This window comes from Oncorhynchus nerka, linkage group LG14 (genome assembly GCF_034236695.1).
Source record: "Oncorhynchus nerka isolate Pitt River linkage group LG14, Oner_Uvic_2.0, whole genome shotgun sequence".
In the NCBI taxonomy this organism is placed as follows: Eukaryota; Metazoa; Chordata; class Actinopteri; order Salmoniformes; family Salmonidae; genus Oncorhynchus; species Oncorhynchus nerka.
This window is the reverse complement of record NC_088409.1, coordinates 78,697,026-78,710,825: the sequence shown is the minus strand read 5'-3', so window position 1 is coordinate 78,710,825 and position 13,800 is coordinate 78,697,026. Positions and strand designations below refer to the sequence as shown.

Genomic DNA, 13,800 nt, shown 5'->3' with positions numbered 1-13,800 from the left:
AGAGAGAGAAAGAGAGAAAGAAAGAGAGAGAAAGAAAGAGAAAGAGAGAGAGAGAGAGAGAGAGAGAGAGAGAGAGAGAGAGAGAGAGAGGAAAAAAGTAATGGAGGGAGAAAGGTATCATTGGCAAAGTTAAACTGCTAAAGAAGAAAACACAACATAACAGTCAGGGGAAAGGGCAAGAGAGGAAGAGGGGGCAGAGAAAGGTGAAGGATGGGAGATGAGATGTAGAGGAGGAGATGGGGACTGAAACAGAGAGAGAGAAATGAAGGATGAGAAAAGTAGAGGAGGAGATAGGGGCAGAGAGACAGACAGCGATCGACAGGAGAGAGAGACAAAGGGAGGGGTCAGAGAGAGATGAATGATGCGAAATGAGGTAGATGAGGAACAGAGGAGAGAGATGGGAAGAGCATGTCTGTAGATGAATGTACATACTCTGTAGATAGGAGGGTTGGTATTGTGGAGGAGACTCTTCATGGTAGACCACACTCTGAACGATGCCATGCACTGGGTTCAGCAGGTTGGTATCCTGGCACATAGACAGCAGCGTGTTGATCTTGGAGTCCAGCAGGTTGTGGCTGAGAAGAGGAGGAAACAAAGATAAACATCAGCTAGGTAGGCCCCATAATCATTACAGACACACCTCACTCTGCATGGCAACACCCTTTCCCAGTGACCCGTTCAACACATATCATGACAGGACTCAAACACACTGGTGAATAACTAGGCCTCATATGAGACAGTTCTCAAGTTAACCTGTACATAGCTCATCTGTAAATAGCCCATCCAACCTACCTCAACCCCATACTGTATTTTTGTATTTATCTTGATCCTTTGCATCCCAGTATCTCTACTTGCACATTCATCTTCTGCACATGCCACCATGGCCTATTTATTGCCTTACCTCTTATCCTACCTCATTTGCACATGCTGTATATAGATTTTCCTACTGTATTATTGATTGTATGTTTGTTTATTCCATGTGTAACTCTGTGTTGTTGTATGTGTCGAACTGCTTTGCTTTATCTTGGCCAGATCGCAATTGTAAATGAGAACTTGTTCTCAACTAGCCTACCTGGTTAAATAAAGGTGAAATAAAAATAAATGTAAAAAAATCTATATTTTGAACCTGTGACATTTTTACTTGTATACAGCCGCCCACATAGAATCTCTATAGCTAGATAAACCACACTACAACTCCCATGATGCATTTGGAGCAGGACAGGCCTCTCCCTAGAGGCTCTAGATTAGCTTAGGGAAAAGTAGGCTCTTAGGCTATGTATTTGGTTTTGCCTGGGGATTTTCGGGCATGTTTACTTACACGACGGGAAAGACTTTTGGGAAGACGACGCTAGCTTCAGCTAGATACTCGTACAGGATCCTCTGGTCAAAATCATCTGTGGTGTACTTGACCTGGGTGGCCTTGGACAGAGAAACATACAGCATACGTTTATAGACTGAACCAGTTATATACAGTAGAAAGCTGTATGCTACATTCGGAAAGTATTGACTTTTTCCACATTTTGTTGATTGATGAGGGGAACAAACAAAATATGGAAAAAGTCAAGGGGTCTGAATACTTACCAAATGCACAGCATGTTGCTGCCTCCCGATGTGCAATCCATTCATGATAACTACTTGGACCCGAGCAGTAACTAGTGGTCCACTGACTATGTGCAACATGTACTGTATGTCCAGTGAGTGTGTTACATATTATATTATTATTATTATATTATTACCCGCTTTATAAGTATTTCTTATTTTGCCAGGTGTGAGTTTGTGTGATAATCCTCTCACCAGCACAGTGAGCAGCAGGGCCTGGACTTTGGGGTCAGTCAGCACCTCCTCGTCCAAAAGGACATTGGACTCGGTCACAGACATCTTGCGGAGGTGGGAGTGGCCCATTCTTTGGTTGTCTATCTCATTGTCGTTCTCGGCCACGCACCTAACCTTAGGCGGGGTGGTGACGCCAGACTCGGTCTCTGGTCTCTTTGGTGCTTTGGAGTCAGATATCAGGTGATCAAAACTCTTCCTGGTTCCTGAAGAAATATACCACAGACAGAGAGTGTAGAGCTAATGATTGAAGAGGGTGAGGAGAGGGTCTAGGCAGATAAGGTGGTGAGTGGTGACATGGGATGTACATCTTACAGCACTCTTAGATCAGGGGTGTATTTCTTGCCGGACATGAGACGCAACTAACGCTGTAGTCAATACTGCCTGGTGATAGTCAGCATTAGCATGGCTTCAAAGCATAGACAGAGTATACACCCAAAAAAACTGCTTGCATGATACACTTCTGGCGCAGCAGTATAAAATGCTACTCCAATGCTAAGGGGAACACCTAGACAACATTACCAGTGTAGTTTAGCAGCAATGTTATAGTTACCCAGCAGCTTCTTGGTGTTGGCATGGGAGGCCTGGCCCATGTCCAGGCTCATGGACTTGCGTGTACGGGGGCTGATCTGCCCCACCGTAGGATAGTAGGCATTCAGATAGCGCTCTGACACCTTGGGAGATGCCCACAGCTGGCACTCTCTCAGTGTCCTGAGGGGAGGAGATGGGGGCCACAGGTACGGAAATAACACTTCAAGCTTGATGGTAAAGATATTTACCAAGAACATAAGTTGCATCTTGGTAAAGATACTTACAGTGCCTTGCGAAAGTATTCGGCCCCCTTGAACTTTGCGACCATTTGCCACATTTCAGGCTTCAAACATAAAGATATAAAACTGTATTTTTTTGTGAAGAATCAACAACAAGTGGGACACAATCATGAAGTGGAACGACATTTATTGGATATTTCAAACTTTTTTAACAAATCAAAAACTGAAAAATTGGGCGTGCAAAATTATTCAGCCCCTTTACTTTCAGTGCAGCAAACTCTCTCCAGAAGTTCAGTGAGGATCTCTGAATGATCCAATGTTGACCTAAATGACTAATGATGATAAATACAATCCACCTGTGTGTAATCAAGTCTCCGTATAAATGCACCTGCACTGTGATAGTCTCAGAGGTCCGTTAAAAGCGCAGAGAGCATCATGAAGAACAAGGAACACACCAGGCAGGTCCGAGATACTGCTGTGAAGAAGTTTAAAGCCGGATTTGGATACAAAAAGATTTCCCAAGCTTTAAACATCCCAAGGAGCACTGTGCAAGCGATAATATTGAAATGGAAGGAGTATCAGACCACTGCAAATCTACCAAGACCTGGCCGTCCCTCTAAACTTTCAGTTCATACAAGGAGAAGACTGATCAGAGATGCAGCCAAGAGGCCCATGATCACTCTGGATGAACTGCAGAGATCTACAGCTGAGGTGAGAGACTCTGTCCATAGGACAACAATCAGTAGTATATTGCACAAATCTGGCCTTTATGGAAGAGTGGCAAGAAGAAAGCCATTTCATAAAGATATCCATAAAAAGTGTTGTTTAAAGTTTGCCACAAGCCACCTGGGAGACACACCAAACATGTGGAAGAAGGTGCTCTGGTCAGATGAAACCAAAATTGAACTTTTTGGCAACAATGCAAAACGTTATGTTTGGTGTAAAAGCAACACAGCTCATCACCCTGAACACACTATCCCCACTGTCAAACATGGTGGTGGCAGCATCATTGTATGGGCCTGCTTTTCTTCAGCATTGACAGGGAAGATGGTTAAAATTGATGGGAAGATGGATGGAGCCAAATACAGGACCATTCTGGAAGAAAACCTGATGGAGTCTGCAAAAGACCTGAGACTGGGACGGAGATTTGTCTTCCAACAAGACAATGATCCAAAACATAAAACAAAATCTACAATGGAATGGTTCAAAAATAAACATATCCAGATATTAGAATGGCCAAGTCAAAGTCCAGACCTGAATCCAATCGAGAATCTGTGGAAAGAACTGAAATCTGCTGTTCACAAATGCTCTCCATCCAACCTCACTGAGCTCGAGCTGTTTTGCAAGGAGGAATGGGAAAAAATTTCAGTTTCTCGATGTGCAAAACTGATAGAGACATACCCCAAGCGACTTACAGCTGTAATCGCAGCAAAAGGTGGCGCTACAAAGTATTAACTTAAGGGGGCTGAATAATTTTGCACGCCCAATTTTTCAGTTTTTGATTTGTTAAAAAAGTTTGAAATATCCAATAAATGTCGTTCCACCTCATGATTGTGTCCCACTTGTTGTTGATTCTTCACAAAAAAATACAGTTTTATATCTTTATGTTTGAAGCCTGAAATGTGGCAAAAGGTCGCAAAGTTCAAGGGGGCCGAATACTTTCGCAAGGCACTGTACCAAGATGCAACTATGGATAAAGGAAAATGGGCTTCGTCTTCAGCTAAAGTTAAAACCTATTCAGGATCAAAGTGTCTTGATGTAGAGAGCGCCTCACCTGCAGCTGGGGTCAGTGTGTTGCAGAGAGTAGGTATCCATGGGAATGTTCTCCATGGCCATCTCAGACAGCAGCAGAGACTTCCTGTGTTTTAGACTGCAGCGACTACGCACCTCCTCTGACACGGTGAGCAGGGCTGCAAACAGTCACACACACACACACACACACACACACACACACACACACACACACACACACACACACACACACACACACACACACACACACACACAATCAGGGTGAAAACCAGTAATGGGACACTTCCATCTTTGCATAAACATTCATGAATATACATAATGGTGCCGGAGGAGATGGCTGCCGTTTTACGGGCTCCTAACCAATTGTGCTACTGTGTTCGTTTTTTGCGTTATTTGTAACATATTTTGTACATAATGTTTCTGCCACCATCTCATGACCGAAAAGAGCTTCTGGATCACAGAACAGCGATTACGCAGGGTGGCATAGTGGTTAGAGCGTTGGACTAGTAACCAGAAGGTTGCAAGTTCAAATCCCCAAGCTGACAAGGTACAAATCTGTCGTTCTGCTCCTGAACAGGCAGTTAACCCACTGTTCCTAGGCCGTCGTTGAAAATAAGAATTTGTTCTTAACTGACTTGCCTAGTTAAATCAAATAAAAAATACTAGACAAAGATTTATTCTTTAATGAGTCGGACACAAAGTATGTACTTCAGAAACTGGACAAGGCCCAAATCCCAGTCATTCGCATGAAGAAGAGACAGAGATATATGGGTCGTAGGTCGGTGTGCCTTGTAAGAATCCGACAGCGAGTGGGTAACCCGCCTCTACCATCAGTCCTATCACCCAACGTGCAGTCATTGGATAATAGTCTTGATAGGAGTTCATCCAGTTTATCAGTCACTGGCTTCATCAATAAGTGCATCGATGACGTCATCTACATCGATGACGGAATCTACACTTCAAGATCGGTTTGACGACGCGGACTGAGATATGTTCCGGGTAGCCTCCGAGAAGAACATCAACGAATACACAGATGGTGTGGAAGCGTATAGGAGATGTTGTACCCACTGTGACTATTAAAACCTACCCTAACTAGAAACCATGGATAGATGGCAGCATTCACACAAAACTGAAAGCGCAAACCACCGCATTTAACCATAGCAAGGTGACTGGGAATATGGCCGAATACAAACAGTGTAGTTATTTCCTCCGTAAGGCAATCAAACAGGCAAAATGTCAGTATAGAGACAAAGTGGAGTCGCAATTCAACGGCTCAGACACGAGATGTATGTGGCAGGTTCTACAGACAATCACGGACTACAAAAAGAAAACCAGCCAATTCGCGGACACAGACGTCTTGCTTCCGAACAAGCTAAATACCTTCTTCGCCTGCTTTGAGGATAACGTAGTGCCACCGACACGGCCCGCTACTCTCCTTCTCCGTGGCTGACGTCAGTAAGACATTTAAGCGTGTTAACCCTCGCAAGGGTGCTGGCTCAGACATAATTCCGAGACCCGTCCTCAGAGCATGCACAGCAGGAGTGTTTAAGTACATATTCAATTTCTCCCAATCCCAGTCTGCTGTCCCCACATGCTTCAAGATGGCCACCATTGTTCCTGTACCCAAAAAAGTTAATGTAACTGAACTAAATTTCTATTGTGCAGTAGCACTCACTTCTGTCATTATGTAGTGCTTTGAGAGACTAGTCAAGGATCGTATAACCTCCACCCTACCTGACACCCTAGACCCACTTCAAAAGCTCCACAGACCATGCAATTGGCATCTATCCCATCTGGACAAGAGGAATACCTATGTAAGAATGCTGTTCATTGACTATAGCTCAGCATTCAACACCACAGCACCCTCCAAGTTCATCATTAAGCTTGAGGACCTGTTTCTGAACCCCGCCCTGTGCAACTGGGTCCTGGACTTCCTGACAGGTGGTGAAGGTAGGAAACAATACCTCCACTTTGCTTTTTCTAAACACGGTGCCCTCACAAGGGTGCGTGCTCAGCCCCCTCCTGTACACCCTGTTCACCCATGACCACGTGGCCAAGCACGCTTCCAACTCAATCATCAAGTTTGCAGATGACACAACAGTAGTAGGCCTGATTACCAACAATGACGAGACAGTCTACAGGGAGGAGGTGAGGTGTGGAAAATAACCTCTCACTCAAAGTCAACAAAACAAAATAGATGATCGTGGACTTCAGGAAACAGCACCCCCATATCCACATCACCAGGACAGCAGTGGAGGTGGAAAGCTTCAAGTTCCTCGGTGTACACATCACTGACAAACTGAAATGGTCCACCCACACAGACAGTGTGGTGAAGAAGGCGCAACAGCGCCTCTTCAACCTCAGGAGGCTGAAGAAATATAGTTTGGCACCTAAAACCCACACAAACTTCTACAGATGCACAATTGAGAGCATCCTGTAAGAATGTATCACCGACTGGTACAGCAACTTCACCGCCCACAGCGCTCTCCAGAGGGTGGTGCGGTCTGCCCAAAACAACACCGGGGACCACCTGCCCTCCAGGACACATACAGCACCCGATGTCACAGGAAGGCCAAAAAGATCATCAAGGACAACAACCACCCGAGCCACTGCCTGTTCACCCCTCTATCTTCCATAAGTAGAGGTCAGTACAAGTACATCAAAGCTGGGACCGAAAGACTGAAAAATAGCTTCTATCGCAAGGCCAGACTGTAAAATAGTTATCATTAGCACATTAGAGCACATATGTCAGAGTCAAGGCCCGCGGGCCACATCCGGCCCGCAAGAAGGTTTTTTACGGCCCCTGGGATGATCTTGATTTATTATTAGAACCGGCCCGCAGCAAGCCGGCAGCCCGCAGATCTTTTACACGCACCAATACTACATTTCCCACAATGCAAAGGTGACGCACCGAGCAGTAGGCTGCTTCATTTCAATATTTATTGGCACAGCAGTCGTCAGCATCACAGTAAAATTAACTTTCAGATACCCATCAAAAATGGCAAAACGGAAGGTGGATACTGAGAACCGGGGGTTTCAAACAAGGTGGGAGTCGGAGTATATGTTCACGAAGGTAGCTGGAAAACCTGTGTGTCTTCTGTGTGGAGAAAGTGTGGCGGTACTGAAAGAGTATAATCTGAGACGACATTATGAAACGAAACACGCGGACAAAAACAAGAATATGGACATGGAACAAAGGCTACAAAAGGCAGAGGAATTAAAACGAGGCCTCAAATCTCGACAGGCTCTGTTCAAAAAAGCCAAATCACAAGGCCAGGCTGCTGTCAAGGCCAGTTTTATTTTGGCAGAAGAGATCGCTAAATCAGCCCGGCCAGTTTGTGACGAAGTTTGCCCAGAAAAAAGGCAACTCTTTTTAAATGTGAGTCTGAGCAGAAACACCATTGCCGAGAGAGTAGACCAGTTGTCCATCAATCTAAAAGAGCAGCTTGTGAAAAAGGGAAAAGATTTTATTGCATATTCCTTGGCTGTGGATGAGAGCACCGACATTTCTGACATTGCCCAGTTGTCAATTTTCATCCGCGGAGTGGACTCCAACCTAAGCGTGACAGAGGAGTTTTTGGCTTTACGTCCTATGCATGGCACAACTACGGGGCATGATTTGTATGAAGAGGTGTCAAGATGTGTAAATGAGATGGAGCTGCCTTGGGAAAAACTCGTGGGTTTGACAACCGACGGAGCACCTGCGATGTGTGGACACAGGAGCGGACTGGTGGCGAAGATACGGGAAAAGATGCAAGAGGAAACGCGACAGGTGAGCTGACAGCTTATCATTGTATCATACACCAGGAAGCGTTGTGCGGTAAAGCCTTGAAAATGGAGCATGTAATGAGCATCATCACGCACAGTTAACTTTATCAGAGCCAAGGTTTGAATCACCGCCAGTTCAAGGCATTTCTGACGGAGTTAGAAACGGAGCATGGTGATTTGCCTTATCACACAGAGGTGCGATGGCTAAGCCAGGGAAAGGTGCTTCAAAGATGTTTCGAGCTTCGTGAGGAGATTTGTCTGTTCTTGGACAGCAAAGGGAAAGACACAACACAACTCCGAGACGAAATGTTTCTGTGTGAAATGGCTTTTCTGTGTGACATTACGAGTCATCTGAATGCAATAAACTTGCAGCTGCAGGGTCGGGATCGTGTCATCTCTGATATGTACAGTACAGTGAAGGCATTTAAAACCAAACTGACTCTGTGGGAGACGCAGATGCGGAAAGAAAATTTGAGCCACTTTCCCAGCTGCCAGACCATGAAAGAGAAGCTCTCTACCAGTGCGTTCCCGAGCACACAGTTGGCTGATAAAATAGGTATGCTTGCCGCTGACTTTCGACGCCGATTTGCTGACTTTGAAGCACAAAAAAGCAGGTTGGAACTGCTCGGTAACCCATTTGCTGTTGACGTGGAAAGCTCACCACCAAACCTCCAAATGGAGTTGATTGACCTCCAATGCAATGATGCACTGAGGGCAAAATATGCGGCAGTGGGTGCTGCGGAGTTCGCCCGTTCCTCCCCGGCACAATGCCCCAGCTGCGCATCCAGGCTGCTCAAACGTTGTCTATGTTTGGCAGCACATACCTGTGTGAACAACTGTTTTCTTTGATGAACCTGAACAAAACATCACACAGAAGTCGACTTACTGCTGAACACCTCCACTCAATTCTGAGGATTTCTTCAGCTCAGAGCCTTACCCCGAACATTGATGAACTTGTGGAAAAGATGGGACACCACCAAGTATCACCCTCAACCTCAAACAAGTGAACATTACTGTGCAATCACATATTTAGAGTTTTTACTCAGTTCAAGTTTAAAAGTTAAAATGTAATATTTGTTTTCACTGCATGTTACTTCTCCTTAAACAAAGTGTTGTTTTTGATTAATAGATTTTTGCACTTTATTTTTTTGTATTTCAATCCAATTATATTTTAAAAATATTTCAGTTGAGTGGATGATAGAAAATTGCTATTATTGTTTTTTCTTTGAAGTAAATTTAGCCCACTTTTGCTAAAATAGAAAATATAGTCTACTGATGGTGCCTTGAATACCGGTTTCTTTCATTTAATGTTCATGTTATGGGGATATTTATATAAAGGAAATTTGTCTTTTGTGTCTGTTGAAAATTAAAGATTACTGACAGAGCCATAAGAAAATATTGCTTTATTTATCTGATCATATTGTAATATATTTGTTAGGTTTTCAGTAGGTTCAATTAGGTTCACTAGACTATATGCGTCATTTAAAAAATTTTCAATGAACATTCGAACAGTCCGGCCCTCGTCTTGTAGCTGATTTTTTTATTTGGCCCTCCGTCCATTTGACTTTGACACCCCTGCATTAGAGGGTGCTGCCCTATATACAGACTTGAAATCAATGGCCACTTCAATAATGTTTACATATTTTGCATTACTCATCTCATACATATTGTATCTTAGTGTACACCGCTCTGACATTGCTCATCCAAATATTTATATTTTATTTTACTTTAGATTGGTGTGTATTGTTGTGAAATTGTTCGACATCACTGCACTATTGGAGCTAGAAACACAAGCATTTCGCGACACCCGCAATAACATATAATAAACACGTGTATGTGACCAATAAAATATGATGCATAGTCACTTTACCTCTACCTACATTTACAGTAAGAGTCAAAAGTTTGGACACACCTATTCATTCAAAGGGTTTTCTTTATTTTATTTTTTACTATTTTCTACATTGTAGAATAATAGTGAAGACTACCAAACTATGAAATAACACATGGATTCATGTAGTAACAAAAAAGAAGTGTTAAACAAATCAAAATATAATTCATATGTTAGATTCTTCAAAGTTGCCACCCTTTCCCTTGATGACGAGTAAAACCAAATGCATGCTTTTCAACCGATCGCTGCCTGCACCCGCATGCCCGACTAGCATCACCACCCTGGATGGTTCCGACCTTGAATATGTGGACATCTATAAGTACCTAGGTGTCTGGCTAGACTGCAAACTCTCCTTCCAGACTCACATCAAACATCTCCAATCGAAAATCAAATCAAGAGTCGGCTTTCTATTCCGCAACAAAGCCTCCTTCACTCACGCCGCCAAACTTACCCTAGTAAAACTGACTATCCTACCGATCCTCGATTTCGGCGATGTCATCTACAAAATGGCTTCCAACACTCTACTCAGCAAACTGGATGCAGTCTATCATAGTGCCATCCGTTTTGTCACCAAAGCACCTTATACCACCCACCACTGCGACTTGTATGCTCTAGTCGGCTGGCCCTCGCTACATATTCGTCGCCAGACCCACTGGCTCCAGGTCATCTATAAGTCCATGCTAGGTAAAGCTCCGCCTTATCTCAGTTCACTGGTCACGATGGCAACACCCATCCGTAGCACACGCTCCAGCAGGTGTATCTCACTGATCATCCCTAAAGCCAACACCTCATTTGGCCGCCTTTCGTTCCAGTACTCTGCTGCCTGTGACTGGAACGAACTGCAAAAATCGCTGAAGTTGGAGACTTTTATCTCCCTCACCAACTTCAAACATCAGCTATCCGAGCAGCTAACCGATCGCTGCAGCTGTACATAGTCTATTGGTAAATAGCCCACCCATTTTCACCTACCTCATTCCCATACTGTTTTTATACTGTTTTTTTATTTATTTATTTACTTTTCTGCTCTTTTGCACACCAATATCTCTACCTGTACATGACCATCTGATCATTTATCACCCCAGTGTTAATCTGCAAAATTGTATTATTCGCCTACCTCCTCATGCCTTTTGCACACATTGTATATGCCCATTTTTTTTCTTTTTTTTTTTCTACTGTGTTATTGACTTGTTAATTGTTTACTCCATGTGTAACTCTGTGTTGTCTGTTCACACTGCTATGCTTTATCTTGGCCAGGTCGCAGTTGCAAATGAGAACTTGTTCTCAACTAGCCTACCTGGTTAAATAAAGGTGAAAAAATAATAAAAAATGAAATAAAATGACAGCTTTGCACATTCTTGGTATTCTCTCAACCAGCTTTATGAGGAATGCTTTTTCAACAGTCTTGAATGAGTTCCCACATATGCTGAGATCTTGTTGGCTGCTTTTCCTTCACTCTGCGGTCCAACTCATCCCAAACCATCTCAATTGGGTTGAGGTCGGGGGATTGTGGAGGCCAGATCATCTGATGCAACATTCCATCACTCTCCATCTTGGTCAAATAGCCCTTACACAGCCTGGAGGTGTGTTTTGGGTCATTGTCCTGTTGAAAAACTAATTATAATGCCACTAAGCGCAAACCAGATGGGATGGTTTATCGCTGCAGAACGCTGTGGTAGCCATACTGGTTTAAGTATGCCTTGAATTCTAAATAAATCAAAGTGCCACCAGCAAAGCACCCCCAAACCATCACAAATCCTCCTCCATGCTTTACGGTAGGAACCACACATGCGGGGATAATCAGTTCACCTACTCCGCGTCTCACAAAGAGACGGCGGTTGGAACCAAAAATCTCAAATTTGGACTCTTCAGTACAAATGACAGATTTCCACCGGTCGAATGTCCATTGCTCGTGTTTCTTGGCCCAAGCAAGTCTCTTCTTATTATTGGTGTCCTTTAGTAGTGGTTTCTTTGCAGAACTCAACCATGAAGGCCTGATTCACACAGTCTCCTCTGAACAGTTGATGTTGAGATGTGTCTTTTACTTGAACTCTGTGAAGCATTTATTTGGGCTGCAATTTCTGAAACTGGTAACTCTAATGAACTTATCCTCTGCTGTAGAGGTAACTCTGGGTCTTCTTTTCCTGTGCTGGTCCACATGAGATTCAGTTTCATCACAGCGCTTGATGGTTTTTGCGACTACACTTGAAGAAACTTTCCAAGTTATTGAAATGTGCCGTATTGACTGACCTTCATGTCTTAAAGTAATAATGGACTTTTGTTTCGCTTTGCTTATTTGAGCTGTTCTTGCCAAAATATGGACTTGGTCTTTTACCAAATAGGGCTATCTTCTAAATACCACCCCTTCCATGTCACAACACAACTGATTTGCTCAAACACATTAAGAAGGTAAGAAAACCCCAAATTAAGTTTTTACAAGGCACACCTGTTAATTGAAATGGATTCCAGGTGACTACCTCTTGAAGCTGGTTGAGAGAATGCCAAGAGTGTGCAAAGCAGTCATCAAGGCAAAGGGTGGCAACTTTCAAGAATCTCAAACGTAAAATATATTTTGATTTGTTTAACACTTTTTTGTTTACTACATGATTCCATGTGTTACTTCATAGTTTGATTCTACAATGTGGAAAACAGTAATAATAAAGAAAAACACTTGAATGAGAAGTTATGTCCAAACTGTTGACTGGTACTGTACATATTACCTCAATTCCCTCGACGAACCTGTGCCCCCGCATATTGACTCAGTATCCGTACCCCGTATATAGTCTCGTTGCTGTTTTCTATTTACTTCAGTTTATTTAGTCAATAATTTAACACTTCTTTTTTCTTAAAACTGCACTGTTGGTTAAGGGCTTGTAGGTTTGTGCCCTGAGCACAAATATTTTAAAATAAACATTCCAAATAAAATAAGAATAAAGATAGACTACAGGGTACAATTACAATAGTACACTTTCAACAAATAAACCATTACATCAATGGGAACAACTGCAATCCTCAATTAATGAATTTAACACCAGTCTTAAAATGCCTCAGCGGCATCAGGGAATCAACTCCAACAATGGGGGGCAGTACATGACAGAGTATCATATCTGTTTAACAAATCATGTTTGTAAAACAACGCACTGCTTGCTATCCAAAAAGCACATTGCAGGTCCAGTGAGTTGACAAAAAATGAAGGTCTGGTGAGTCAACACAAAGTGTGGGTGAGTGGAGTCAGTGTGTAGGACTGTGACTGGAACTGACCTGCCAGGTAGGCCACGCTTTGGCTGTTGACCTCAAACTTGTCACAGTTGAGGTGTTTTCCCACCAGGGCCAGCAGCGTGTGGAGGATACGCACCGTACGAGCCACCGTGGTGGGGGACGGGTGTCTGTAGCCTTCACATTGACACGCACAGAAGGGAAACAGAGTGGCACGTAAGTCCTAGCCATACACCACTCCACTGTTGCTTGGTAGATTGTAACATAGCCATATTAATTCAACACAGTTAGCATTAAAACACATCAAGGTCTACAGAGTACACAACATTAAATGCAGCTAGTGACAAGTACAGACTACAGAGACAAGTGAAAACACCAACAACTGCTGCCAAGCTCTTTGTCACTGCAGGACTCTGACTGAGTGGGAAGACAGGTTTTCATTAGTGGCTCGGCAAGTCAGGCCAACGACTTCGTCTATCCTTTATCTAGGTAGATTAGACCCAAACAAATTCAAACATTTTCAGAATGTTTATTTTCAGAATGTTTACTTAAGAAATATTGACAGAGAAGCCGTGGTTT

At 43.3% G+C, this 13,800-nt stretch overlaps 1 pseudogene; it reads right to left on the bottom strand.

The window, feature by feature from the left end:
• The window catches only part of LOC115141934 (neurofibromin-like), a 133,926-nt pseudogene that overhangs the window by 22,638 nt on the left and 97,488 nt on the right, over window positions 1-13,800 (bottom strand).